The sequence below is a fragment of the Talpa occidentalis genome, unplaced genomic scaffold, assembly GCF_014898055.3.
Source record: "Talpa occidentalis isolate TD23 unplaced genomic scaffold, MPIMG_talOcc4v2.1 talOcc4.6, whole genome shotgun sequence".
Lineage (NCBI taxonomy): Eukaryota > Metazoa > Chordata > Mammalia > Eulipotyphla > Talpidae > Talpa > Talpa occidentalis.
In genome coordinates, this window is record NW_023604972.1 from 7,303,613 (window position 1) to 7,330,225 (window position 26,613).

At 40.6% G+C, this 26,613-nt stretch overlaps 1 long non-coding RNA gene across 2 annotated transcripts in view; it reads right to left on the minus strand.

Annotated features, from left to right (window-relative positions):
* The window catches only part of LOC129144780 (uncharacterized), a 252,545-nt gene that overhangs the window by 39,041 nt on the left and 186,891 nt on the right, over positions 1–26,613 (minus strand). Inside the window, exon 4 of one of the 2 annotated variants that reach the window (XR_008549367.1) lies at positions 11,313–11,449. The exons of the other annotated variant lie outside the window; for it this stretch is intronic. This is a non-coding gene — a long non-coding RNA (uncharacterized LOC129144780). Of the gene's footprint in view, positions 1–11,312; positions 11,450–26,613 lie in introns of those variants that run through there. 2 annotated transcript variants of the gene reach the window in all.

Below are 26,613 nucleotides of genomic sequence, written 5' to 3' on the forward strand. Positions count from 1 at the left end.
GCATGACTTATTCATTATTATTTGCTTTGGCCAACTCGTATTTCCAGATAGCTGCAGATTATTTTTTGTAATCTGTAGGTATCATCTGTCAAAATTGGACATGGCCTTTACCTAAACCTTTGGCTGTTCAGAGCATCCATTTCACTTTGGATTAATGCGTGCTCAGCCCCTGAAAAATCTGTGTGGTAAACGGAATCCGTTGCTGCTCAGAATGGGGAGCTTTAGTCCTCTGTTACTTGGACAACTGCTTTTTTCCCCTTCCCAAGCCTCAGGTTTCTCCTTTCGGAGTGTATTACCTCTTTCCCAACATACTAACCGAGAAGATTGAGTAAAGGGAATGTATGTACAAAAGCTTAGAGGAGGATCTCTCTGGTGGTGCTAGGGATTAAGTCTCAGCACTATCAAGCCATCAGCAGCCACTGTGGCATGGGTTCGATCCCTGGCCAGGGAGCTGACCCACATGGCTCAGCAGACCTCTGATGTCTCACCCGCTGCTCCCCTCAGCAGCGTACTTCAGTCAATCTGCCTGTTCTGTTCCCCACTCTGTCTCTGATGAATCTTCTCACCCCCTGCACCTCTGGACTATTTCCCAGTTCTTGTATGCATAAATAAATAAAATAAATCTTTAAAAAAGCCTAAAAGAGGGTAGAGTCAAACAAGATGCCAATCAAATCAGATTCCCACAACCCAGCTAAAGTTTTATGACCAGGGAAAAATCTCACCTGACTTTCACCACCGCAGACCTCCACCTGCACACTCCCACCTGCAGACTCCCTTCTCACCGGCACCACCACAAATTTACATTTTCTCTTACTACATTGGAAATTCCTCAATGGCAGGTTCCAGTCTGTGTTTATCATGAACCCCCACAACCATGAGTGTCCCTGACACAAAGGAGGTCTTTACAAGTACTTGTAAAATGAATGAAAATCATCAAAACTCCAGACCTCACTCCTCCAGAAAACAGATAATGTCATTATTCCTGTTATGAAAAACCTGTGCCTTTCACTTTTTGGCATTTTGGATTTTCAGTTTTCAAGTTCCAGATGTATTTACAACCTGCTGTGCCCACACAGGTCTTCCCAGACTCTCAATATTGTGAAATAACCCAAAAAAGTCCACATCTAGCTTCTGCAAGCTCTGTTAATTGCTTCATGCCTTCCTTTTGCAGAAAGGAAGATGGAGCCCTAACTTCTCACTGGTGTCAAAAACCACATTCCTTCCCATAGTTTTGATCTCATATTGCTTTTTCTGACATCAATTATAATTTCACAGCAGAAATTATTTAGATTTAGTGTGCGTTCATCAAGATTTTAAGAGTTGTGAGCTGGCTTCTCTTATGTGTGGGAAGATAAAAAAAAATAGCAAGAGGGTTTAGGGGGAGAGAGAATAAGAGAATAAGAACAGTTTCTGAAATGAATTCAGTCCTGAGACTGTTTCTAAACGCTTCACACTGAAGACTGGAGCTGACTTGGGGCTTAATACTGATGTGGAATTTGTTCAGAGCCCTTTTCTTCATTTTAGCTTGAAAAAGAAAATGATGAAGCAAATTCAATGGAGTTCCCATTAATATTATTAAATTAAATGTTAATTTGATAAAATGCAGATTTTAAATGCAGTTTGGTGAGTTTTACAAATGTGCATACCAGTGTAACCTCTACCTCTATCAAGGGATAGCTCATCTTCATTTCCCAAGAATGTCCTTTCCTGACCCTTTGTGTATCCCCTTCCACATCCTGCCCCCAGCGAGTAGATGTTAATACAGTGGGCTCTATGGATCCATCTTAGGATCTAATGAAAGCCACAGACCTCTCCACACTGAGACAGGAAAGTGGGGACATGTGACTGTTGTAAGGACCCCATACAATTCTATGAATTCTCTTACTTATTCATTCCAAAATCTTTACTAAGCACTAACTGGGTGGTTGGGTCAGATGTTGGGCAGACAAGGGTAAAGAAAAATGGCATTGTTCTACCTTTCTTGATTTACAGCAAGAAGAAAGGCAATAAACAAGCAAGCAAACTAATAAAGATAGAATTTCAGATTGATAAATGCAGGGAGTGCAGCCATCAATTTGGGTGCAGTGATAAAGACAGCACAAAAAGATAGTTTTACAGATTCAGATAGAGGGTTCAGGGAAGGCCTCTCTGAGGAGGTAACAGTTCAGTGGAGTCCTGAGGATGAAAGGAAGTGAGCAAAGAGGTAGAGACGTGCTTTCCAGCAGAGGTAACTGCTGTTCTGTCTGAATTGTCCTCCTCCTTCTCTCTACTCAGCTACATTCTGTCCTGAAATACAGCATGTCAATTCCATCCATTTACAAGGCAGGCCAGACATTAGAAGAAAATTTACATTTTCACATTTCACAATTCCTATGAGAGTACCTTTATTGGTCATCTATTGACTGTACAACAGTTCACTCCAAATCTAGTGATTTAAACAATAATGAGGATTTTACTATCTCATGATTTTTGTGGGTCAGAAATTCAAAGAGGGCTTGGCTGCTTATCTCTGAATCTGAGTCTTTGATGAAGTTGTCATTAGCTAGACTTGGAAGAGGAGGAAATGGCCTGAGATTCTTTTTCTTAATCTGGGATCTGCCACATACTATCTCCCAAGGGGCTAGGAACTTCTTCAGAACATGTCAGTCTCAGGACTGCTGGGCTGCTGCCATAGTGACTGACGTCTTCAGGAGAGAATATTCCAGAAGAAAGACAGGAACTGAGTTATTTTTTGTGATCTAGTTCGGAAGTCACAGTGTTACTTTTACCATACTCTATTCATCAACCAGTCAAAACATTTCAAGAGGGAGAGACATACACTTGATGGGAGAATAGCAAGATTCTGAAAGAACATATGGGAGAAGAATATTGTTGCCATCATCTTTGGAAAGTACAAGTAACCATGGGAAGGCTGGAAAATGGGTAAGATGGGATAGAGGAGATTCCAAAGATGGTGGGGATGGAGACTGGCTCTAAAAATGACATGAAGGCAGCTCTCTTACCTGCCTGAATGGGCACATTCAGAAGGTCCATGAAAGGACACTACTGGTTTGTGTATATACAGTCACACACACACACACACACACACACACACACACACACACACAGAGAGTGAAAAGAGTGAAAGAAACTGACTCAATTGGATTAAAAATATCTTCTTATATCATAAAACGTTCAGTGGTAGAAGAGGGATCAGGGATGATCCCTCTTGATCACCCTCTTGAACCCATGTTTTTCCAATAACTCAGGTCTTCATTTTCCACATGTTAGAATTCATATGATAGCTCCTTTATGGTTTTAAGTTAGTGCTAGAGATTCAGATATCCATATACATGCACAGAAGACAAACAGAACCATTTTTTTCCTTCACAAGTTCTCTTTCTTAAGTCTCAAAACATGCCATACAGGCCTTCCATTATGTTTCATGGATCAATTCTGGCACATCCTTACCCCTAAAACAATTACTGGCAGGGGGAATTAATGAATTATCATGATTGATTTAGGACATCCTGAATCATGTGGGAGATGGGTAGAAGGAGGAGGAGGGGTCATTGATAGTGAGAAAATGATAGGGTCAATGGAATTGGGATCTTTATGAAATAATTGCTACATTGAGATCATGGAAATAAGTGTGTTGCAAGAACAGGATATGGTTAGAGACAGATATTTGAAGTCAAGGCTGTCACTAAATCTAGAGTTTGACTAAGGCAACCAGAGGGTAAGATGGATGAAGTAAAATTAGTATGTAGTTAAGATAAAAGAGAAGCCAAGAGATTAAGATAAACATGGTCCTTGGAGGATATTAAAGATTTCTAAAATGAAAAAGGACTCATGCTAGAAGAGAAGATGGCAAAAATCAACTAGCAATGAAATGTTTTGCTATGATGTTTATAACTTTCATATGCCATTGTAAACACTTATGTGACCTATACCAGTATATATTTATGAGGAAATGTTGATGTAATCAAAACTTCACTAGCTGTAAATGGTTATCTTAACACCAGTCTTCTACTCTATAACAAGAGTGATCTATCTAAATTATCTAATTGATTACTCCAGCATTTTATTTAAGGTCTTCTAATATGCACCAATATCGTCAGGATAAAATACTGTAACATGTCTCACAAGGCTCCTGCCACAATTTCAGAATTTAGAGTTTCTTCAAATTCTTGATCATACATCCTTGTAAGAAAAATATTTCTAACATGCACTCTTTTTTTTTTTTTTAAAGTTTATTTATTTATTTATTTTTTTTTTTAAAGATTTTATTTTATTTATTTATACAAGCACTGGGTACAGTCAGAAGCGCAGGAGGGTGAGAGAATTCACCAGAGCCAGAGCGGGGAGCAGAGCAGGCAGAAGGGCCGAAGTACACTGCTGAGGGGAGCAGCGGGCGGCAGGAGAGGTCTGCGCGCCATGTGGGACCCTCCTCCGGTGACCGGGGAGCAGCGGGGATCGAACCGGTGCTGCAGAGGCTGCGGGCAGCTTCGCAACCCAGCGCTCAACCGCTGCGCCACCAGGGAGGCCCTAACATGCACTCTTAATTCATATCTACTTATAATTTATATCTACTGACATGTTGAAATGCTATAAAACATGTGCTAAAATAAAAATAAAAAAGATAAGCTATGTGAGTAGCTATAGTATAGAAAGACAAGAGACTGTTTATGAAATAGACAAATGAACATCAATAGTTGAAGACTTCAACACTCATTTCCCAATAAATGATAAAACAACTGGCTAGAAAATCATCAAAGATATAAAATTCAATAACACTATCAAACAATACCTCTACTCAACATTTACCAAAAAATGGCTGAATATCACTCTGTTTTCATTCACAGAAAATATTTACCAATACTGTCCATGAGTCACAAAAGAAATCTCAAAAATTTTAAAAGAGCTGTAATCAGAAAGACTGTATTCTCCACCTACAATGCAATCAAACTAGAACTAAGTTTAGGAAAAGCTTCAAATAATCAGGAACTCAATAACTTCTAAATAATCCATGGGTCAATCCAAGTTTTAATGGTAATTTTTTAAATATATAAAATGAAGTGAAAATAAAAACACAACACCATCAAAATTTGTGAGATACAGTTAAAGCAGCACTGAATGGGTGATTTATAGCACTGAATTTAGATATTAGAAAAGCTAAAAATTAATAATTCAAGCGCCCATTTTAAGAAATTAGAAAAGGGGAGGCAGTATAAATCCAAAGAAAATAGAAGAAAAAAATAATGAAGAGTGGGCGTGATTGGAACTGAAAATAGCAAAATAAGTCAATGAAACAAAGAAATTGTTCTCTGCAAAGATTAATATAATCAACAAAACTCCAGCGAGACTGACACATTTTTTAAAAAGACACAAATTACCCATGTTAGTTGGATAAAACAAGAGTTATTATAGACTTTTAGATATCAAAAGGATACGAGAATTTACAAATAACTCTTGGCAGATAAAATGGACCAATTCCTTGAAAAATACAAATTACCGGGCCTCCCCGGTGGCGCAGCGGTTGAGCGCTAGGTTGCGAAGCTGCCCGCGGCCTCCGCGGCCCTGGTTCGATCCCCGGCTGCTCCCCGGCCACCGGAGGAGGGTCCTACATGGCGCACAGACCTCTCCTGCCGCCCGCTGCTCCCCTCAGCAGTGTCCTTCGGTCCTTCTGCCTGCTCTGCTCCCCGCTCTGGCTCTGGTGGATTCTCTCACCCTCCTGCGCTTCTGACTGTACCCAGTGCTTATATAAACAAAACAAACAAACAAACAAACAAATAAATAAATAACATGCCTCTATTAAAAAAAATACAAATTACCACAATTCACCCAATATGAAATATTTTTATATCCCCATTCCTATTAAGGAAATTGAGCTTTAATTTAAAAACTACCAAAAAAAGAGAAGTCTCCAATTCTAGTTTTACTGTAAAACTTTTCCAAATATTTAAAGAATGAACATTAGTCCTACACAATGTCTTTCAGACATAGAAGGGGAAAAAAAAACTTTTATTTTGTAAATTTAGTATTGCTAAAACCAGAGAAAGACAGTACAAAATGTAGAGACCCACAGATCAATATTCCTGAATGCAGGCAAAATTTTTAAACAAAATATTAGTAAATAGAATTTAACAATATATAAAAAGAATTATACACATTACCAAGTGGTATTTATTCCAGCAATAAAAGACTGGCTCAATATTTGAATATCAATCAATGTAATCTAGCATATTAACAGGCTAAAGGAGAAAAATCACATAATCCTATCAGTTGATGCAGAAAAATAGTAGACAGAGTTCACACTTACACATGATAACTCACTGAGAAAAAAACAATAGAAGGGAACTTGATAAAGAGCATCTTAAAAATTACAAATACTGTGCTTAAAGGTGAATAAGGCATAGAGAAAAGTCCCCTCATAGTGGAAATTAAATGATATTTTTTAATGATCCCAGAGTCAAAGAATAAATAAGTGAAATTAGAAAATATTTTGAACTGAAGTTTAAGAAAATAACATGAAAATTATGGGAAGCAATTTGCAGAAAATTATATCCGAAGTTCTTTTATAAGAAATAAAAGACTTAAATTAACTAGTTTCTAATCTTAAATAACTGGATAAAAAGGTCCAAATTAAACTCTTAGGAAAAAAAGAATGAAAGAATAACAATATAAATGAATGAAATAGAAAATAAACAAGGGATAGAGAACATAAAAAATTTAACAAAATCAATGCAATTTAGTTTTTAAAAGATTACAAAATTTGATAAATTCCCTGAATACTGGTAACAAAGAAACAATATAAATTAATAATCTGTTGTGGAAGAGAAGATATCACTCAAGATCCTATACACATGAAAATAAAAAGGAACATTTGGAATAGGATATTGTCAACAAATGCAATAGATGAATATCTTAAAATATACAACTTAAAACTGACAAAAAATGAACTGTAAAATCTGAATAGATTCATATTTATTAAAGTAATTGAATTTGTTTTGTAAAAGCTTTCCATACTGAAATACCCAGAAAATGGTGGATTCTATAAAAGAAGATAAATTATGATTCTTTAAATAAGAAATAATAACAGTTCTATACAAACTCATTCAAGCAAGAAGAAGAGGATCAGTCACTCACCAAATTATGCTATGATAACATTATTCTAATACCAAAACCTGGCAAAGACTTTACAAGAAAAAAAAAATATCAACATCCTCTCTGAACATCATTGCAAATACTTGGAAAATAAAACATGCAGTCTATTAAAAGAATAACACATATGACTAAGGGGGGGGGGTAATAAAAGTTTATTTCAACATTTAAAAATCAAAGCAATTCACAATACATAATAGACCAAAAAAGGAAAATTACGCACTCAACTCAACTATGCATACAATACAAAAAATCTGCATTCATTTATAGTAACAATTCTTGGAAAATTGTTATCTGAGGAGAAATCCCTCAATGTGATAAAAGGTAATGATTTAAAAAACTCCAACATCATACTTCAGAGTAAAATATTAAAACATGTTTCCATACAATCAGGAGCAAGCAAGATTATCATAGTCATCACTTCTATTCAACATTCAAGATTATATTAGAGCTCCTGGCCAATTCAATAACATAAGAAAAAGAAATGCATAATGAGCAAAACTTTCCTATTCACAAGCAACATGATTGTTTATATGTGTATCCTAAGGAATCAATCCCTCCCTCTCAAAAAAACGCTAACAACTAATAAGTGAATTTAGCAAGATCTTAGGATTCAAAAACAAGGTCAACATTGAATAACTGACTGTATTTCTATGTATTCTCAGCAAACAACTGGAAAACAATAACACTTTTATTCTATTTACAATACTGCAGAAGTTTGGAAATTAATTTATTAAGTTGGGAAATAAATTTAACCAAAATTAGGCAAGCATTCCCTCTCAAAACAAATATACAGAGAGAAATTTAAAAAGGCCTAAATAAATGAAAAAGATATACCCTTTATAGAGATCAAAATATTTAATATTGTTAAGATATTAGTTCCTCCCAATTCAATAAAATTCAAATTATAATCTTAGTAGGTTTTTAAAATACAAATTTTCAAGGTATATCCAGCATTTAAATGGAAATGTGAGGGACTTAGAATAACCAAATCAACCTTTTTAGAATATAACTGAAGGAGGTTAGAGCTAGAGTCATAGTATAGTCATCAGGAGTATGCTATCTGCATAAGCATAGACAAATCAATCAGTGGAATAGGATCCAGTTCAGAAATAGATTATTTTATAGGGCCAATGATTTTCATCAACATGCAAATAGCAAATGGCCTTGGAGCTAATAGATATCCATTCAGAAAAAAAGGCCCAGATTCTTAACTCATAATATAACCATACTAATTTGGGATGGATTACAGATCTAAACATATAAGCTTGAAAGATAAATCTAGAAGATAACACAGTGACACAATGGTAAGTACAAAGGGTAGGGGAGGTAAGAAAGGATTTGAAATACAAGGTGGAGTGCAATTGGAATTAACATCTGATGGTCCAGAGTCACACTCAGAATGCAACTTTGAGCCAAGACTAGAAAGAGACACATGAATATCTACAGGAAAAGTGTTTCAAAAAAGATCAGTCCAGGGGCCTCCCCTGGTGACGCAGCGGTTGAGTGCTGGGCTGCAAAGCTGTCCGCAGCCTCTGCAGTGCAGGTTCGATCCCCGGCCGCCAGGCGAGGGTCCCACATGGCGCGCAGACCTCTCCTGCTGCTCGCTGCTCCCCTCAGCAGTGTATCTTCGTCAGTCTGCCTGCTCTGTTCCCAGCTCTGGCAAATTCTCTCACCCTCCTGCGCTTCTGACTGTACCCATTGCTTGTATAAATAAATAAAAATCTTACAAAAAATAAAAGAAAAGAAAGATCAGTCCAGCTGAGAAGCAGAGAAATAAGTGGACAGGTTCAAAATATTTTCAGAATTAGAATCCACAGATCTTTCTTGCAGAGGGATTAGATGTAAAGTGATAGCAATGATAAGGAAAAAGAGGATAAGGGATGACTACCAGGTTTCTGCTTTAGGCTTGTTGGCACTGATTAGAAAGAACGGGGGGAAAAGTAGGGAGCAGCAGGTTAGAGCTGGCAGCTCAGCAGATCAAGAGTTTGCATGTGGTAAATGAACTGTTAGGTATCCAGTCTTCACTCATTTTACTTTGAGGAAACTCAGGCTCTGAGAGTAGACTATATCTATGCTGTCCCTTTGCACGTGATGACTTTGCAACACTTTCCATCAATAGGGAAAAAAGGTCTATCTTTGACCCTTGAATGTGGGTGTAGATGTGTGACTTGCTTTGACAGTAGGAGTAACTATGATGCCAACAGAGGTTTGGCAATCTTCCTGCCAACACCAACCACCACAATGGAGACCAACTGGGCTAGTCTGCCGGCAAATGAGAGCACATGGTCAAGTCACCCAGTCACCCCACAGGACACCGGTCCAACTGTTAGCATGCAGAATGAGGAATATTCTGGGGCACACTCCTCAAAGTTGCACGCTCTATATGAGTTCTGCCATCTGCCATATAAAGACAAAGCATATGCTTACTGTGAAAGAACTTGAATAGCATAGTGAGCATAGAGAGAAAAGATAGGAATAACGGTTTTCCAATAAAACACCCAAAGTTATCCATCCCCTCATGGGTAAAGGCCCAGCCAAACAGGGTTGGCTCAAAGCAGAGACGCTGAGGCCCAAAAGCCTGCCACAAGGCACCATCCAGCAGGGAGCCATCGGAAAGGAGCAGAAGGGACCTGGGAAATCTGAAGTGAAAAGAGCAAAATTCAGAGTACAAGTCAAGGTAACAGCTGCCATTGTCAGCCTCCCCACAGGTCTCCCACCCACATTTCTTCCAAGTGTCTCTCCATGTCTGCTCAATGTGTCTCCCCCTCCAGTCTCTTTCCAAGTATTCTCTCTACCCCTCAGCTCCACCCATTATTAAGTTGGCCAGATAACACAGAACCTCCCCTTTTTATTGAGATTTCACTATAACACAATCACGAGACCCATGAGTGAGGTTACCTTGAACCACTCAGCTCCAACAGAGCCAGCCAAGATCAGAATATGAGAACTTAAAAACAGGGGTGCTTACCAGAAGGGTAGGGTGGGCGGGGTGGATAAATGTAGTAAATGAGGTCAACTGTACGGTGATGGATGGAAAACTAGACTTTGGTGGTGAGCATAATTTATAGACAGATGTTGATTTACAAGGTTATACACCAAAAATTTATATGGTATTATAAACTAATGTTACTTACATTTATTTTTTGTTTGAATTACTAAATTTTGTTTGAATAACAAAACCTAATTGATATGCTTGTCCCAGATCCAGAGTTTGGTGAGTGGCCAAGTCAGAAATTGTGACTTCCATCTCCCCAATTTCTGCTTCTCCATTATTCCAAGTCTAGTTCTTTAAGTATTAGCTCCTACAAGCAGAACCAAGAACATTCTGGGGCCATGCTCTCTAGACTGCCATCTTCAAGCAAGTGTGCATTAAAACTCACTCCATTTGTTAATGTGCTCTCTCTTTCTCTCTCTCCCCCTGCCCCTCCCCTTGCTGAGGCAATGTTGCTGTAAAAGCAACCAACAGAAATCCAATTTAATCTCTGGGGAAATTTACAGAAAAAAATTCTTGCTATGCCAGTGCTTTTTTCCATGGCAATATGAAGCATATGGGATCTCAGAAGAAGCATCTATCACAATATGTTGCATTGCGGTACAGGAATTGGCATTTTCTCCAATTCCTCAAAACATAACTGAGAGCAAAATAAATGTAAAGGTTTGAGGTCCAGGCTCCTGCTGGCATTCTGTCCCTTCAAAATGCTCCACTGGTTTAAGGAAAAGAAACACAAAAAGAAAAAAAAAAAGGTCTCCAAGTGGAGTGGACTATGTGTCCCCAAAGTCTTCTGGGCTGAAACCAGAACCCAGAGCACATTTGAACTTGTAAATAGTTGTCAAAGGGCTCAGCTATTGCAGCCAGGAGAATACAGGGGCTGAAAGATAGCGTTCTGGGGACCCAGATGGACTGGGATGGCGAGTATGAAACTCTCTGGTTTCTGATGAGGAGTCCTGAGCTCCAGCTTTGGCTTTATTATGACATTACTGCACTCCCCAAGTCATGAACTATGTACCTTTAGCACTCATTGTTCAGTGCTAGGATAAAGCGGAGCGAAAGGGACACAGTATTAGTAAGTTTTGAAGTGGTGGAGTGAAAGACAGGAGAAGGTTTCCTGAGCCACTGAACACAGCAGCAACAGGGGTATTGCTCATCAGCCAGAGGATAAGGGCCTCATGTTGGAGGTTTCTAAAGGAGATGCTGAAAAGGGGGGAGAATTATAGTGGGACATGCTACTGGAGAGGAGAAGAAATATCACCTTATTCTTCTGAGTTCTCCTGGGGCTGGTGAACAATCAAATTAACATCAGACCTATTAGGAGGAGAAGGAAAAGAAATTTAATTTCATAGTTCTGGGGCCGCACATAAACACAGGGGCAGGAGGAAGGTAAAAGGAAGTCTATCGCCTGAGCTAAGGTATGGGATGGGAGACAGGAGGGGGTTCACATGACAAGGGGAGGGGAGCACATATGACTAAAACCAGATGCTCTGTAATTAGAGGTTCACCCTGCACATTGATAGGTTTCCTGATAGAATGCTTATTTCTGATAAAAATCAAAATTCTGGTTATATCCCAACTTTGATTCTTCTAGGTAGTTAAAGGAGTAGTAGAGTTGCCAGGCTAGGATTATTTATAGGGGAAATGAGTAGAGGGAGAACATAGAAAGAGAGATTAATTGGTCAATACATCCTGCCAGTAATGCTGTCTGAGCTGGGACCCCGGGTGCACGCAGAAGGCAGGCAAAACCATGAGAACACAAGCCCGCTTGTTCTTTGTCTGCCAAGGGAATTTGAGGCACAAATGAGAGGATGCTGATCCCCAAACTCACTGCTTCAGAAGGGTTTCCTGGAGGAGGCTGTCCAATTACAGATTCTCAATTCCCTTTCTGGAAACTTCTGGAGCCTTCTGGAGCCTAGGCTTGTGGTTTCAACATGCATTCAGCAACAACAAAGCAAAGGGGAGGGAGTAGGCCTTTGTCTCAATTCCCTCCCCACATTCTCAATACAGACTTCTATTCTAGTTATTCCAATTCACAGAAACATCTTTATTCTAATTTTTAACTCTTCATTTTGAGATAATTTCAGACATTTAAAAGTTGCAAAAAAATTAGTACTTTCAGTTGCCTTGTTCTCTTCACTCAGCTTCCCCAAATATTAATGTCTTGATAATGATAATACAACAAAGTCAGAATATCAAATTGATCCAATCTTATTGACGAATTCACAGACCTTAATTAAATTTTGCCAAATGTCCCACTAATGTCCTTTCTCTGGTCCAGGAGCTAACTCAGGCAAATACAGGTCAATGAAATATGTGCTTGATGGGCCATACCTCCTCCAAACTAGCCCCCAACAGCCCTTCACAACAGATAGGCACTTCACCCCCATTCCACACAGACACTCTGAGGCCACCGATACACCCCACATGGTCCTTGTCATCATTACACTGGATGATGAACACTGAGATGATGACGCTTTGGGCACATGTTTGTTGGATAAGTAGATGCTGCTAAAAACAACAAAAAATAATCCACATTCATATGCAAAGAATCAAGAAAAGAGGGGTGAAAGGCAGGTGGAAGCATTCACAGAGAAGCCTTCACTTGGGGATCTTTGGCTCTTATCTTGTCCTTGGCCTTGAGCACGGCCATCCCCAGCTACAGCCACCAGTCCTGCCTATCAGTCAAGCTCCATTAAGCGAGAAGCTGCATGGATAGAATTTAGCCCAGAAAGCACAGAGGGAGGACTCAGTGAATGTTGCTCCTACTCTGTTGTTACTCTTTCTGGAGGCACTTTCCTTGTAGATCCTCTGGGTTTCACATGAAGTCAGATAGTCCCAATCTCCAAACCCTTTCCTGTTCTTTGAATCATTCAGACAGCTCAGGACATATCTTGATTTATACTGTAGTTATCTGCGAGCTTCTTTACCTTATCGCCCCTGCGGATTGTAAATTCTGGTTCTTTTATCTCCTGTGGAGGCTTCATGCAGATCACACTGCTGGTAGCTGGCCTCCAAAATGTTCAGGGGCACCCAGCATGCAGATCCAGTGAGTTAATTTATCACCAGCACTCTAGGCTTTAACTTGTTTCCAGCATCTCTGTCAAAGCTGCCATGGCACTCAAAAGGGGAAGTGTCTGCTCTGAGCTGCTCTAAACACGATCTCCCCTCTTCAGGAAAAAGCAAACACCCCTATTCAGGTGGACCACTTATTGATAATGAGGACTTCGGGGCAAGGTCTGTATTTTGGAAAAAGAGAGACAAAGAAAGTTGAAGGAGGTTGATGATACATCCTAGCACCCTGGTTCTTCAGATCTTCAAAGTGCTTTTCACAAATCAGCTAATGAACACTTCATCACACAGCATGGAGTCTCCCCGGGGGGAGCTGGGAAGCGCCAGACTTCAAGCCTGCAGCCAGAGACTTGAAAGGGGCCGGGTAATCTGCGGTTAACAATTGCATTTATGATTGCACTTCCTAAAGGAAAGAAACAAATCTCAGACCTTTCCCTGAGCAAGCTCTGGCTGGATGTTTGTTGACTGACTGACTGACTGAATCGAACTGAAGGCAGATCAGAAATGAGGCCCTTCCCTAGGTCTAATCAATATGACACAGGTCAACTTCATTCTAAACAGTTCTTCTCAATGCCACATTAGATCACATAAAGTAAAACATTCAGGGCCATAACTTCCTTATAAAAATCAGATGAAAAGCATAGACTTCATCTCTAAGAAAATGTTAATTGTACACGTATCCATTGCACATGTTTGCTTGAGCCTTCAGAGTCCTCTCTAAAGCCCAAATGAAGACCCTCTGCTTCTGGTTATGCTTGGAGGCAATCCTGTTAAAAAGGGTCACCTATGTCCATTTTAGTGAAAAATAATTTATTCTGCCAGGAATACTTTGATTTCACTGGCCGGAAAGCCAAGTTTTGAAGTGTAGTTGACCTTTTCAGATCAGGCATCAAGAATATTTGAAAATGTTATACCAATAGGTTTCTTTTAAAAACCATTAATGAAATCTTGTGTTTTCCAGTTGCAGTCATGCACAGGGACCTTGGGGACTCATTTTTCTTCTTCTAAGGCTCATTTAATGACTCTTTCTCATATTTGAGAAAATAGGAAACTCATTGCCTGTCTTCTTGGTGAGCAGATGTGCCGTGACAAGGGAAGACTTTTCTGAAACTTGCTTGGCAACACTGACAGCAACCTTAACTAAAGCATCCATAAATGCCCCCCAACAGAGCTAAACAAATCAAGTTAGGAAACCCTGACATCTGATTCCCTGAAAATCAGGAAGGGAAATAGTTTGTAAGCAACTACGGAAAACAGTTTACTTTCTAGGGAAAGTGAGCACTTTGAAGGGCAGTTGGGAGAAGAGGAAAAGATGAAAAGGAAGCATGAAATCCATCTGGAGTGACCCTCCCAAACCACAGCTTGCATGTTTGGGGTCAGCCTTGACATGCAGAAATCTAAGATCTCTTCCCCAAAGGCCTGTGCTATAAGACAATGGACATCTCTAAGAAAAGATGGGTTTGTTTACTGTGAAAACATTCTCTGCCACACCTGCACCAGGGATGGGTCCTCACTTCCTCGTGCTGTTTGTTTGGGGTCGGGGAAAGATAGAAATCAGCAAGTTTGGATCCAAGAGAGAGGATTTCACAAATAAAAATTAAGAATAATTTCACAAACAAAAGTCAAGAATAAAGGGCCTTCCACACTTTCCACCATGTGAACACTTGCAGTGGCTCAGTGGTGCTGAAAGGGCCAAGGGGTCCTTCAGATATTACAACTTTGGGGGTCCAGTCTGAGTTCTTAGCGAAAGTACACAGATAAGAAATAACCAGCCAGGAGGGCTTGTCAAGACGCCTGACCATCACTTTCTTTCCTGGTTGACAGGGAAATCCAGCTCTACCTGCTCTAGATGCAGCTCTACCTGCTCTTGTCATCACTTAAGGGTCACGTGGCCACTGCGTTGGTCTCACCCAGCTCACTGCCAGATCAGCCTGCGGCGTCTTCCTTCTCGTCGACTGTCAGGCTCTGGGAACAGACTGCCACGGAGTTCAGGTCCTTTCCTAGCCTGAACTTGAGAGTCAGGGTACACTTGGATGGGTTCTGGTCCATCCAAGTGTACCCTGACTCTGGGTTCTGGTTCTGGCGCCTCCTGGCTTTGCGGGGGAGGCAGCTTACCTGCATTCTTGATTCTTCCTTATTTCATCTATAAACAGGGTTGCCATACATATTTCATAAAGTGTCAGCCAAGAATAAATGAGGTAGTTAATTAAATGTAAAGATATTCTTCCTTGTTCCATAAAAAATTGGCAGGGGCACATCACCCCTCTACCCCTACCCTGCACACACACACACACACACACACACACACACAAAAGGGGAAAGCTGGGAACTAAGATGAAGAATACAAGATAGTAAAATATTTTTGTGATAAAAATAATATACAATGAAATATACTAATTTTTAAACTTAAGGTTTATGTTTTAAAAACCATTTTTTTAAACTTCAGAGCAAATGTGCAAACGTTGAAGGAAACCCAAGATAGGAGGTTTTGAATTTACTTTTCAATTTCGATTACTCCCTGTCCCTTACCAGTCTGGTTCACCTCTGGAAAGGCAACACGAAGGTCAAGATACCTGAGAGGAGCAGCAGGGTAGGGATGATGAACCCCAGACCTTCATGGCATTCTGAGTGGGACACAAGATGCAGGAATTTGCATGCCTATTCGATAGATGAGAAAATGGGCTTGGAAGACAAAACAGCTTCCCCAAAGTCACACTGCTGGTTGGCAGGGGGCTAGCACCCTATCAAGTCCCTGGCTCAGGGTCTACACAGTCCTGTGAAACCTTAGACCTCTTTCTACTTGGCAAATTTTCTCTACTTTGCAGAGATCGGTTCCTTGTTCCCTGCCCAGCTGTGGTTCCCTTCAGGGTCCTGCTATTCTGAATTACATCTTCCATTACTCAAGGATCAAGATCCCATCCTCCCAGAGTGCTCCTTCCTAGCAACAGGCTCTCCATGCCTCGCACCTCAGTCTCCTTCATGTAGACAGATGAGTGCTGGGCCACACAAAAAGGTTTTTCTAGTGATTACTCCAAACATCTGAACAATACATTTCAAAATTCTTAAACTCTGACAGTTTAACATAAACGAAAAACTGAAAGCAATTCTAATGTTTACTTTTTGGGGGAAAGAAGGGCAAAAATGTCCTGGTCAAACCTTAGCTGTGACTAATTTTCCTCTTCTGTTTCTTTTCTCTCCACAGATAACACCGCCTGCCAGGCACTGTACTAGGTGCTTTCCCTGCCTGATCTCATCACATTTCAGAACAGCTTGTGAGATAAGCACTCTTATCATCCCCCTTCACCAAAGAAGAAAGGACTGAAGGAGACTAAACCATTCACAGCTGTGCAAATAGCAAATGATCGAGGTAGGATTCAAATCTAGACGCTTCTTACTCCAGCCTATTATCAACCCCACTTCTCTTTACAGTTGTCTCGTCTCTGCTCTGAAAAGAAACCACTTACGATTCTAGAAGAGTTGATAATATGTTGATTTTCACAACATAAGTTTTCAATGCAGGAAACAGATGACAGAGACCCTTACCTTTTTAGCCTTCCATTTGGAAAAACAAACAAGCAACTACATACACATAGATAGGTACACAAATACCTTCTCGATTTGTGTCTTACATGCCAGGCACCAAGGACGCCAAAAATGATTCAAATATAATTTTTAACAATTCACAGCTTAATGGGAGATGAAGGTTAGGCCTCCCCAGGTATTCAGAACAGACCTCCACAAGATGTCCAGAGCAGGACTTCCTCAAACCTGTTACTTTGGAATGCAGATAAAATATTTTGAGTTGAGGTCCACTGAGGCCCTGTGAGTTCACGAGAATCCTTTTACTACTCAATTAATCTAGAAGAATGAAAATTGGGGATATTACCCAGAACTTAGATTTTTACCAGGAATAACTTTTATTTTTCATCAGAGAAACACATTCAGGACAAACATCTAATTACAGCGCATCTGGTTTTCATCATGAGTCCCCTTTTCTCGTCATGTGAGGCCCCTCCTCTCTCTTTGAAGTCCCAGATCCCTCTCACACCTTAGCTCAGGATACACACCCTCATTTTGGCCCATTTACTTTAGACTATCTCTGTGTAGATTCCCCACACGTAAGTCACTCAATTTGCTATTTTTGCCTACAAATATGTCATGAATGTTAATTTGCTCAAATAAGGGGGTAAAGGGAACGTTCCTCTCTGTCCCTATAGGGACAAGAAAAACAGAAGATTGTATCTTTATTTAGGAGTTATGACAGAGAAGAATAGCTCCTTCTGAGGATATCAGGAAAGGCTCCCCCTAAAGAAATATCTTCTTGAATTAGCTTCATGACATCCTTCTGGTAAAAGGCATTTTGTGTAGAAGTCTGAGAAAGGGCAAAATCCTTCAGGGCTGTGAACACGGGGTACAGGGGGGACTGGGGCTGGAGGGGGTAGAAATGAGGTTGGGGGGAGGTCAGCTGGCCTCAGATCATGAAAGATGTTTTGCCTCTGTGTTTTTATGCCAATCCCCAATGAGATCTGTCAGATCAGATCTGGTAAACATAACGTTACTTCAATAATTTTAAAATAGAGTAATTAGTTCTGCTCATGCAGAAATATCTTCACAATGCAATGGTTGGGATATATTTAATAGCTGTTGGCACAAGCAAAAGAAAAGGCAGCAAGGGGAAGGAAGAAGCCCCTCTGGCTCCTGGCTTGCAATGCAGAGGGCAGGTCTCTAGATAATGTGCCCAGAGGTCTGGTTGACCTCATGCAGTTAAGCTATCTCTGCAAGAAATTGAGGTGGGGGGCGGCTACTGAAGGAAATATGTTCTGGAGCCCCCCTTCTTTTGTGCAGTTGAAGCTCCTCAGTGTTCTGAGGTCAGTGGAGAAATGGACACCTTCTGTCTCTCCATAACATGGCAGCAACATCTTCAGAGGAGACAGGGAAAATCGGCCTCTTAACAATGTTCTTCCTCACCCCAGACACATTTAGTCGTCATGAGAAACTGTACCTGACTTTTTCATCCCTCCTGCGCCGGTTCCCATGACTCCCTGTCTTGAACACCATGATCCTAGGGTTTCCTGGGAAATGGCTCTGAAGGGACAGCGAGTGAGCAGGAAGTTTGTGGGAGAAGTCTTGAAGGAGAGGCAGCAGGAAAGGAAGGCTGTGGTGCCCAAAGGGAACATGCTTGCCCCTCTCTGAAGGCTCCATCCTCTAAGGAAAACACTCTGTTTTTCTTCTATTGCACTGCTCATGCCATTTCACTTCTGGTCATCAAATGTGTGTGGTTTCTACACCAAGCAATTCTCTGATCCCAGCCGGGTGCCCTGCAATTTGATTCAGCTCTTACACTATCTACCTGGGGTTAACAGAGACCCTACAGGTTAAGGGCTCAGTCCTACAGGTTAAGGGCTCAGTCCAACAAGCCTGACCCTCTCATCTCACTTCAGATGCCAACTTCAAGTCCAGGCTGTCCCTTGTGTTTCTGACCAACTGATTATAAGTTGGAGATTCCCAAGGCCACTTCCTAAAGTTTGAGAATTTGCTAGAACACCAGATGGAACTCAGGGAAAGAGACTATTTGCTAAATTACTGCTTTATTATAAACAGTGACAATTTGAGAACAACCAGGTGGAATTAATGCACAGGCAAGTGTGTGCTAAGGGGCACTACAGCCTTCCAGATGCACCACCTCTCCAGCACCAACCTGTGTTCATTATCCCAGATGCTCTCTTGCTCAGGATGGTTATAGAGGCTTCGTTACTCAGGCATGATTGATTAAATTATTGATATTGATGATTAATTCAGTCTCGGTCCCTCTCCCCACACTGGAGGCCAGACAGGCTGTTGAAAATTCCAACCATCTCCTCATGGTTGATTTCTAGGCCACTGGACCCAGACACAAGAGCTCCAGCCACACATCATCACACCAGCAATACCCCAAGACTACCATTCCAGAGATACCAAGGGTTTAGGAAGCCAGGCAACTTGGTGGGGAGGACAGAGGCCAAATATATATTTCATATTATGTCACAGGTACAGTCTAACAAGGCTTACTCAACCCAATAGGAGTGCTAAAGTTGGGGAGCTCATCAGAGTTGTCCCAAATTGGGGTAAGAGGCTGGGCCTTTGTGACCCTGCATCACTCAGTCTTAGGGTGTAGGTGCCCAGGGAAGAGGAGTCTGGGTTAGGGAGACAGGTAGCTAGGAGCTCTGACAGCCTCCCCACTGCCAGGGGCATAAATCTTTCTGCCTGAGGGTGACTGTGGGACACAGAGCAACATCCCCTCCAGAAGCTCCCCATTCTCATATACAGCCAAAGCCCCAGCTCAAGAGTAGGGTATTTGGCTATCCTCTTACTCTTGAAAACTCCTTTCAAACAGGATCGCCTGTGTCGTGCTGATTTCAGAGTTCTGCCCTGCATTTTATCCACACATTATCTCAGTATTTCTCAATGAAAAACTTTAGTGCTAAGGACTTCCCATTCATCATTTAACTGTCCAACAGTTTGAGGTCAGGACGGCAGTGCCCCCAGTTCCAGGGCGAGGAAGCTGGGTCTCAGTTTGGTTAAAAAACTTCCCCAAGTCATAACTGCTGACGGCTTTGTGTCTCTAGTGCCAGCCACCCGGCCTATCACAGACATCAAATGCAGCCCCAAAGGGAAAGGAAGCCCCGGCGGGTGGTCCATGGGCATCTGTGGAAAGAGAGAGCAGCCATCAAAATGGTGGCATCTGTGAAGGAGAGAGCAGCCATCAAAATCGCGGTTTCTGGGAGAATGAGGACCTGGTGGTTCTCATTCATGTCCATCAGCCCCTGCCAGGCCACTGAAATCACACAGGCTTTAAGAAAAGACACAACCCTGGGTCATAGCTCCCTGTCACCTCCCCCAAGTCCCTTGAATATAGAAATTCTGGTCACTCCCAGTCAGACTCACCCCTGCCCTCTCCCCCAGGACTCTGGGACTCCACAGAGGGGAAGCTGCCTTACCTGAAGGGACTGGCTGGCATCAGGGAGCCCGGAGAGTTAGTTCCCATAGGTGTGTACTTTGTTGCTATGTCTGGACAACTCTCCCCTTCTCTGCTTCAGGAGTCATTGACCAAATATCACTACGATCACCATTATTAAAAGAATCAGGTATAACAATAGGATAGTTTTACAAACACATTCTCCCTCCCCCCTTCAAATCTCCCCCCCCATCTTAGTCAGAGTCAAAGGGGGGAAGGCAGAGGTGCCCACAGTTTCTAGTCAGTGCACTTATTTTTACAAGGAGGCATGAAAGAAGAAGGCTAAATGATTCTATTATGGTGGCTAATTAAATTTCTTCTTTGCTGTTACAATGCGTTCGCTTTGAGGATCATTACTTTTCGTGTCGCTTCTTTCAAGAGCTTGGTTTAAGGTTGTAACTCCAGGAAACCGCAAGTCAAGGCTGGAAGCCACAGACCACGCTTTTGCCTGGGGCCACGAGAAGGGGCGGGGAGCTGCCAAAGCTCTCCAGTGCAGGGCCCACAGCACAGGAGGGGCCCACGCTCACCCTGCAGCGAAGCCCCCAAGTGTGCAGGTCAAGTGTGTTTGCTCACAGCCTTTAGTGGATGCCCCAAATCCAGGGTGTTCATTTACTCCACAAAAAGATGCTCCTGATGTATGTGGGGAATGTCTGTAGACAGCGGGGAGCAGAGATGGCTGTGGGGAGCCGGGGGGCCTGGCTGACAGGAGGAGGAGCACTGAGCTCCAGGGTCAGGTTAACTGTTCACCATCGGAAATGGGGTGCGATCCTTTACACCAGGAACACGAATACAATAGGGGCTTCTCTTGTTCTTATTCCCTCCCTTTGTCCTTTGTCCTTTGGGGAGCCACTGCTGGTACACACTGGCTGGGGCTCATTTTCCAGATGAGAAACTGAGGCAGGCACAGAGAGGAAGGATGCTACGTGTTGCTAGCACACTGTAGGTGCTCAGTAAGTATTAATTCACTAAAATGGGACACTCAAGTTACTCTTTTCTAAGTTGTTGATAAAGTGCAGGTGACAGTGTAAAAGAGAATGCAATACACTAAACTGAGAGGCTGCTCTGAAGAAACCTGCCAGATTACCAGGATGTAAGCAGGGGTTGGCAGCAAGGGTGATGGCTAGCCTGTTCCACACTAGCGAGCCTTGAGTACCTTTTATTCCTAATCAGATTAGATACTTAATCTTGATGCCTTCCAGATCTGCAAAAGGTGGCCTAGATTTGCAAAGTCATTTTGGACCGAGGCTCTGAGTTTTGAATAGCGCAAGAGCTCATATACCATGAAGACACTTCAGGTGCTGAATGCAGTAATCCAAAATGAAAGTGGTGCTAGGTAGAGTCAAATATTTAGGTAAAGGCCAAGTCCAATTTCAACAAATGATACCTACAGGTTAAGAGAAACAAGCTGCTGACATTTAGAAATGTGTATTGGCCAAAGTGAAGGATAATGAAGATATGTTTTCCACTAGAAAAAGATCGGAATGGGAGATGAGGCTCAAATGACAACATGTATTAAATTGTTCATTTAATAGTAAAGAGCTCATGCATATTAAATAACTCATGTTCAGTCTTTCAGAAAAAGAGAAAACTGACGATGACACAAACACCACACCACCACAGTGGACACTGACCAGTACTGAGTTGCAGTTGTCCAATCAGAATCAAATTACAAACAAAACCCAATTCTGAATTCCGTGTACAACTCACATTCCTCTGCCTGCCACCCCAACCCCCACTTCCTCCCACCCTCCACTCTGCTAATGATGTGAATGCTCCAAAGTCAAGACTGGGCTAAGAGGGGACCAAAAAGAATGCTTTAGATGAAATCAGATGTGACCCCTGAAATCAGGAGCATTGGCTGAGCATGGTTTTAATTATGGGGACTCAGCCAGCTTCCTGAGACCTGCGCTTGCTGCAGCTTGATGCACCTCTAAAAATGTGCCCGCCTGCCAGCCAGCCGGCAGGAAGGGTTTATGACCTCACACTCCATTAAAAAAAATAAATAAATCAGAACCCCTCAGGCAGCTGCATGTTTAGAAGCAATGGAATTGCAACCTGTTTACCTCTTCTTAGACATTTACATTCCCAGCTCAGGCTCAGGCTTACCGGCTAAGATTAATCCTTATTGTGAAGGAATTAAAATTGTTTTGCTCTGATACAGTCTGACTTACGGCATAGGGCCTTAGCTGAAGCCCAGGGCTCATCCTGCATTTTTGCAGATCTCATAGAATTGTCGAGCCCTGATGGAAGGGAAGGAATTTTGTGTCCTAGAAATATGTAGGTACTTCGCTGCAAGCTCCAGCTCTTTATATGGGGCAGTTGGTTGAACTCTTAAGAGCAAGAGCACTTCAAGATGTAGAGGAAATGAAGTGCATAAAGGTGGGAATTTGGATCTAATATCATGGAAGTGGAGGTAGGGGTGGAATGTCTAAGTCACTGGAAAGAAAGGCCTGAGATAGCTGAGGACTAAAAGCAAAAGAGGATACAGAAGTCTGTGGAGTGGGAAGGAGAAGTTGAAAACAAAGTACTCAGCTTTGAGAGAGAAGAAATCAGCCCTCCAAATTCTCCTCTTTAAATGTTGTTTGAGGTGTTGGTGTGATGGTTAATTTCATGTGTCAGTTGGGTGAGGCTATGATGTACATATTTGATCAATCTCCAGTCTAAATGCTGCTGTGAGGTATGTTTTAGATGTGATAAACATTTAAATCAGTAGACTTTGAGGAAAGTAGATGGCCCTTCATAACATCGGTGGGTCACACCCAATCAGTTGATGGCATTGGGAGAAAAGAGGGATTGCCCCTGGGAAAAAAAGGAGTTCTGACTGCAGACTGCAAGGATACCACATTTTCTCTTTCCTGGATCTGTAGTCTGAGGCCTGCCCTGCAGATCTCAAACTTACCAATCTCTCAACATCTGGCTCTCTCAATACATCATATTGGTTTGGTTTCATTGGAGAACCCTGATGAATATATGTGATATGTGAAGAAGAAACAAGAGAGAGAATTAATGTTTGGGGGGTACACCAAGCAATTTTTATGCTTTTCCACTTTTCTCTTCAGTCCTTACAACAACAATGCAAAATAAGCAATTTCCCCATTTTCTCAAAAACTGAGCTTTTGATCTTGCCCAGAATAAAAAAGCAAGGAAGTGGTGGATCTGCTTTGCACTTAGGTCTGTCTGTTTCCAAAGTGCATGTCTCTTCTACGACATCACTTGGTCTCCCTGTGATACCTGTTCTGTATTATTCCAGAAAGCAGATTAAGGCTTTGGATAAACTAGTCTCAGAGAGAAGCCCAACTGCAGAGATAAGTCAGGGTTGGAGAAACAAAATCTGAGGCTTCAAGGTCCCAGCTTTGGTTCACTGGCATGTCTTTCTGAGGTCAATTTAAATTGACTCTCCACTGCTAGGCTTATGTTTTGTTATATTTTTTTCACTTTATTGAAGTATAGTTGATATACAATTAATTGAACATATTGAAAGTATAAAATCTGACAAATTTTTGGTGTCTACATTCATGAAACCAACACCACAGTCCAGGGATCACCCTCAAAGTTTCCTTGTACACTTTTATAATACTTTTCTCCAGTCCCACCCCCACTCCCTACTGCCTGCAACCACTGACCCACTTTCACTCACTGTAGATTAGATTGCATTTCTTGGAATCTAACATATAAATGGAATCATATGATATGTACTCTTTGGGAGAGGAAGAAGAATAGGGAAAGGCATGACTTCTTTCATAAAGAATAATTATTTAGAGATTCATGATATTGCCTGTATCAGTAACTTGTGAATTTTACTTCTGAGTATTACTCCATTGTATGGACATACCACAGTCTATTTAACCATTAATTCACTGCTGGAAATTTGGGTTTGCAGTTTTTTGGCAACTACAAATAAAATTGTACTGAGCATTCATATACAGGTTTTGGACATTTGTAGCAGTCTGCTAAATGGCTGCTTTGTAGTTCCCACAAAAACAGCCATGCTCATGCATTTACTCATTTGCTTACTGCTGTTTTACAATGGCAGAGTATAAAGTGCTGTAACTTGCAAAACTGAAAATATTTATTTTTCCAACCCCTCTCTTGTTGAATTCCTGTGAGTAGATGGACATAAAGTAGGTGTTTAGTTATCGCTTGTTTGTTTGTAACAGCAATGACTGAGCTGTTTTCCAAAGTGGTTGTACTAGTGCATCCCCACCAGCAGTATATGAGAACCCCATCTCTTCCAAAACTCAATATGCTCATTCTTATGATGAGCATTTGATTTCAGTCATTTTAATAAATCTGAAGTGATATCTCACTGTAATTTTAATTTTTGTGTCTCTGTTGACTAATAAGATTGAACCTCCTTTCATGTACTTTTTGTCCCTATATCTTTTTTTGTGAAGTCTATTTTAAATATATTTTCCTATTTGAAAAGGGAAGGCTTGCTTTCTTATTGAGTTTTGGCACTTATTTATATATTCTGGATCTAAACACTTTATCATAGATGTGATTTACTAATAATTTCTCTTTTTATAGCTTGTCTTACCAGTGTTGCTTCACTTTCTGTAGATTCTTTTTATGACTTATGACTATGGAATCAGGTTAGGTGGAATTGGAATTATTTCTCCCTTGAATCTTTGGTAGAATTTGATAACCACTGACTGTCATCTTCTCCTTGGGAAGGCTATTAAATACAAATTTAAATTCATTAACAAATAAAAAGTTATTCAGGTTATTTATCTGTCCTACTCATTGTTGGTAGTTTATGTCTATTAAGAAATTTGCCCACTTTATCTATATTTTTGAATTAATTGGTATAAAGTTATGATATTCCCTTAATATCACTTTAATATCCATAGAATCTGTTGCTACACCTTTCAACTGGTTTCTTTCTCCCTTTTTCTCCCATATCCGTTACTTCTCTTCTAGAAAAAAAGGTTAGATTTTTAATGCATTGATTTTAAAATTGTTTTTCTTTTCCCATTTTGTTTCTTTTCATACTAATCTACTATTTCCTTTCTTCTCACTTGGAGTTTCATGTGCCCTTCTCTTTTTATTTTCTTTTGGAGGGAGGATTCGAAACTGCCTTATATAGGTGTTTATTGATGAAAATTTTCATTTGAGTACTGTTTTAGCAACATCTCACAATTTTTGATCTGTGGCATCTTCACTATCGTTCAGTTTAAAATGCTATCTAATTTCTCTTTTGATTTCCCCTTTGAGCCTTGAGTGTGCTACTTAGTACCTAATTATTTAAGGGTTTTTCTGATACATTTCTATTATGTTCAGAGATAATGTTTTATATGAATTTAATCCAGGTTATTAAGACTTTTATGGCAGAGTATACTCTATTTTGGTAAATATTCCATGTATACTTGAAAAGAGTGTAAATGTTGCCATTATCAGTGGAGTGTTCTATAAAGGTCAATTAGGTCAAATACTAGTGTTGTTCAAGTCTTCTATATCTGTATTAAATTTCTGGCTAGTTCTATTAATCATTGAGAGATGAATGTTGAAATCTCCTGATATAATTGTGGATTTGTGTAATTCATCTTTCAGTTCCATCAAGATACTTAGGTATGTTCCTAACTTTAAAAAGCCAATTAGAGCACCTGTGGCTCCACCTGTGCTCTCACACATCATTGTCATTCCAAGGTCTTATTCTATTTCAACATGACTAGAATAAACAGTATGTCACCCAAACTGAATTGCTTCAGAAAAGAATAACCCAAACACATTTTTTAAAGCAGTATGTTTTCCTCTTCTTATGGTACTTGAAATCTCTTAGAGAAGCATGTCCATGACACTATAGCAAATAATGCAAGGACATTTAGTATTAATACCAGACCTGGCTCAGAAATATTTAGCAGGATTCCGAAGGAGCTGGGGTTCAATAAACATTGGGGCTTGCTGTGTGCTTTCACCCTTTTGTTCTTCTGTCTTCTACTTACTCTCTCCCTCCCTCTCCCATTTGCTTCTTCCTTCCTTTACTTCATTTCATATTTACTGTGTACATAATCCGAGTCTGTTTCTTTGTCAGGAAGAGGATCCCGAGTTGATTCAAATAAGATCCATGACCTCAGAGCATATAAGAAAGGTAGATGGATGGAAGAAGTGGGACTTGAATTAGGCCTTGAAAGACAATAGCTGAAGGACATACTTTGTAGAGAAAGAGTAGGTATGATATATTCATTAAAAAATGAATTCTTTTCATCTCTGAAAAACCTGATATTTTCAAGTATTCTTTTTTCAACGCTTACTGATAAAAAAAATAAAAGTGCTTGTTTTTCCCCTACAATTAAAATCACATACACTTAAGATATTTAGGGCGGGAAGGAGAGACTAAATTACACCTAGTCATGTCACCTATGTATTACCACTATAGATATTTTTTATATAGTGTCATTTTTCTAATTTTTTC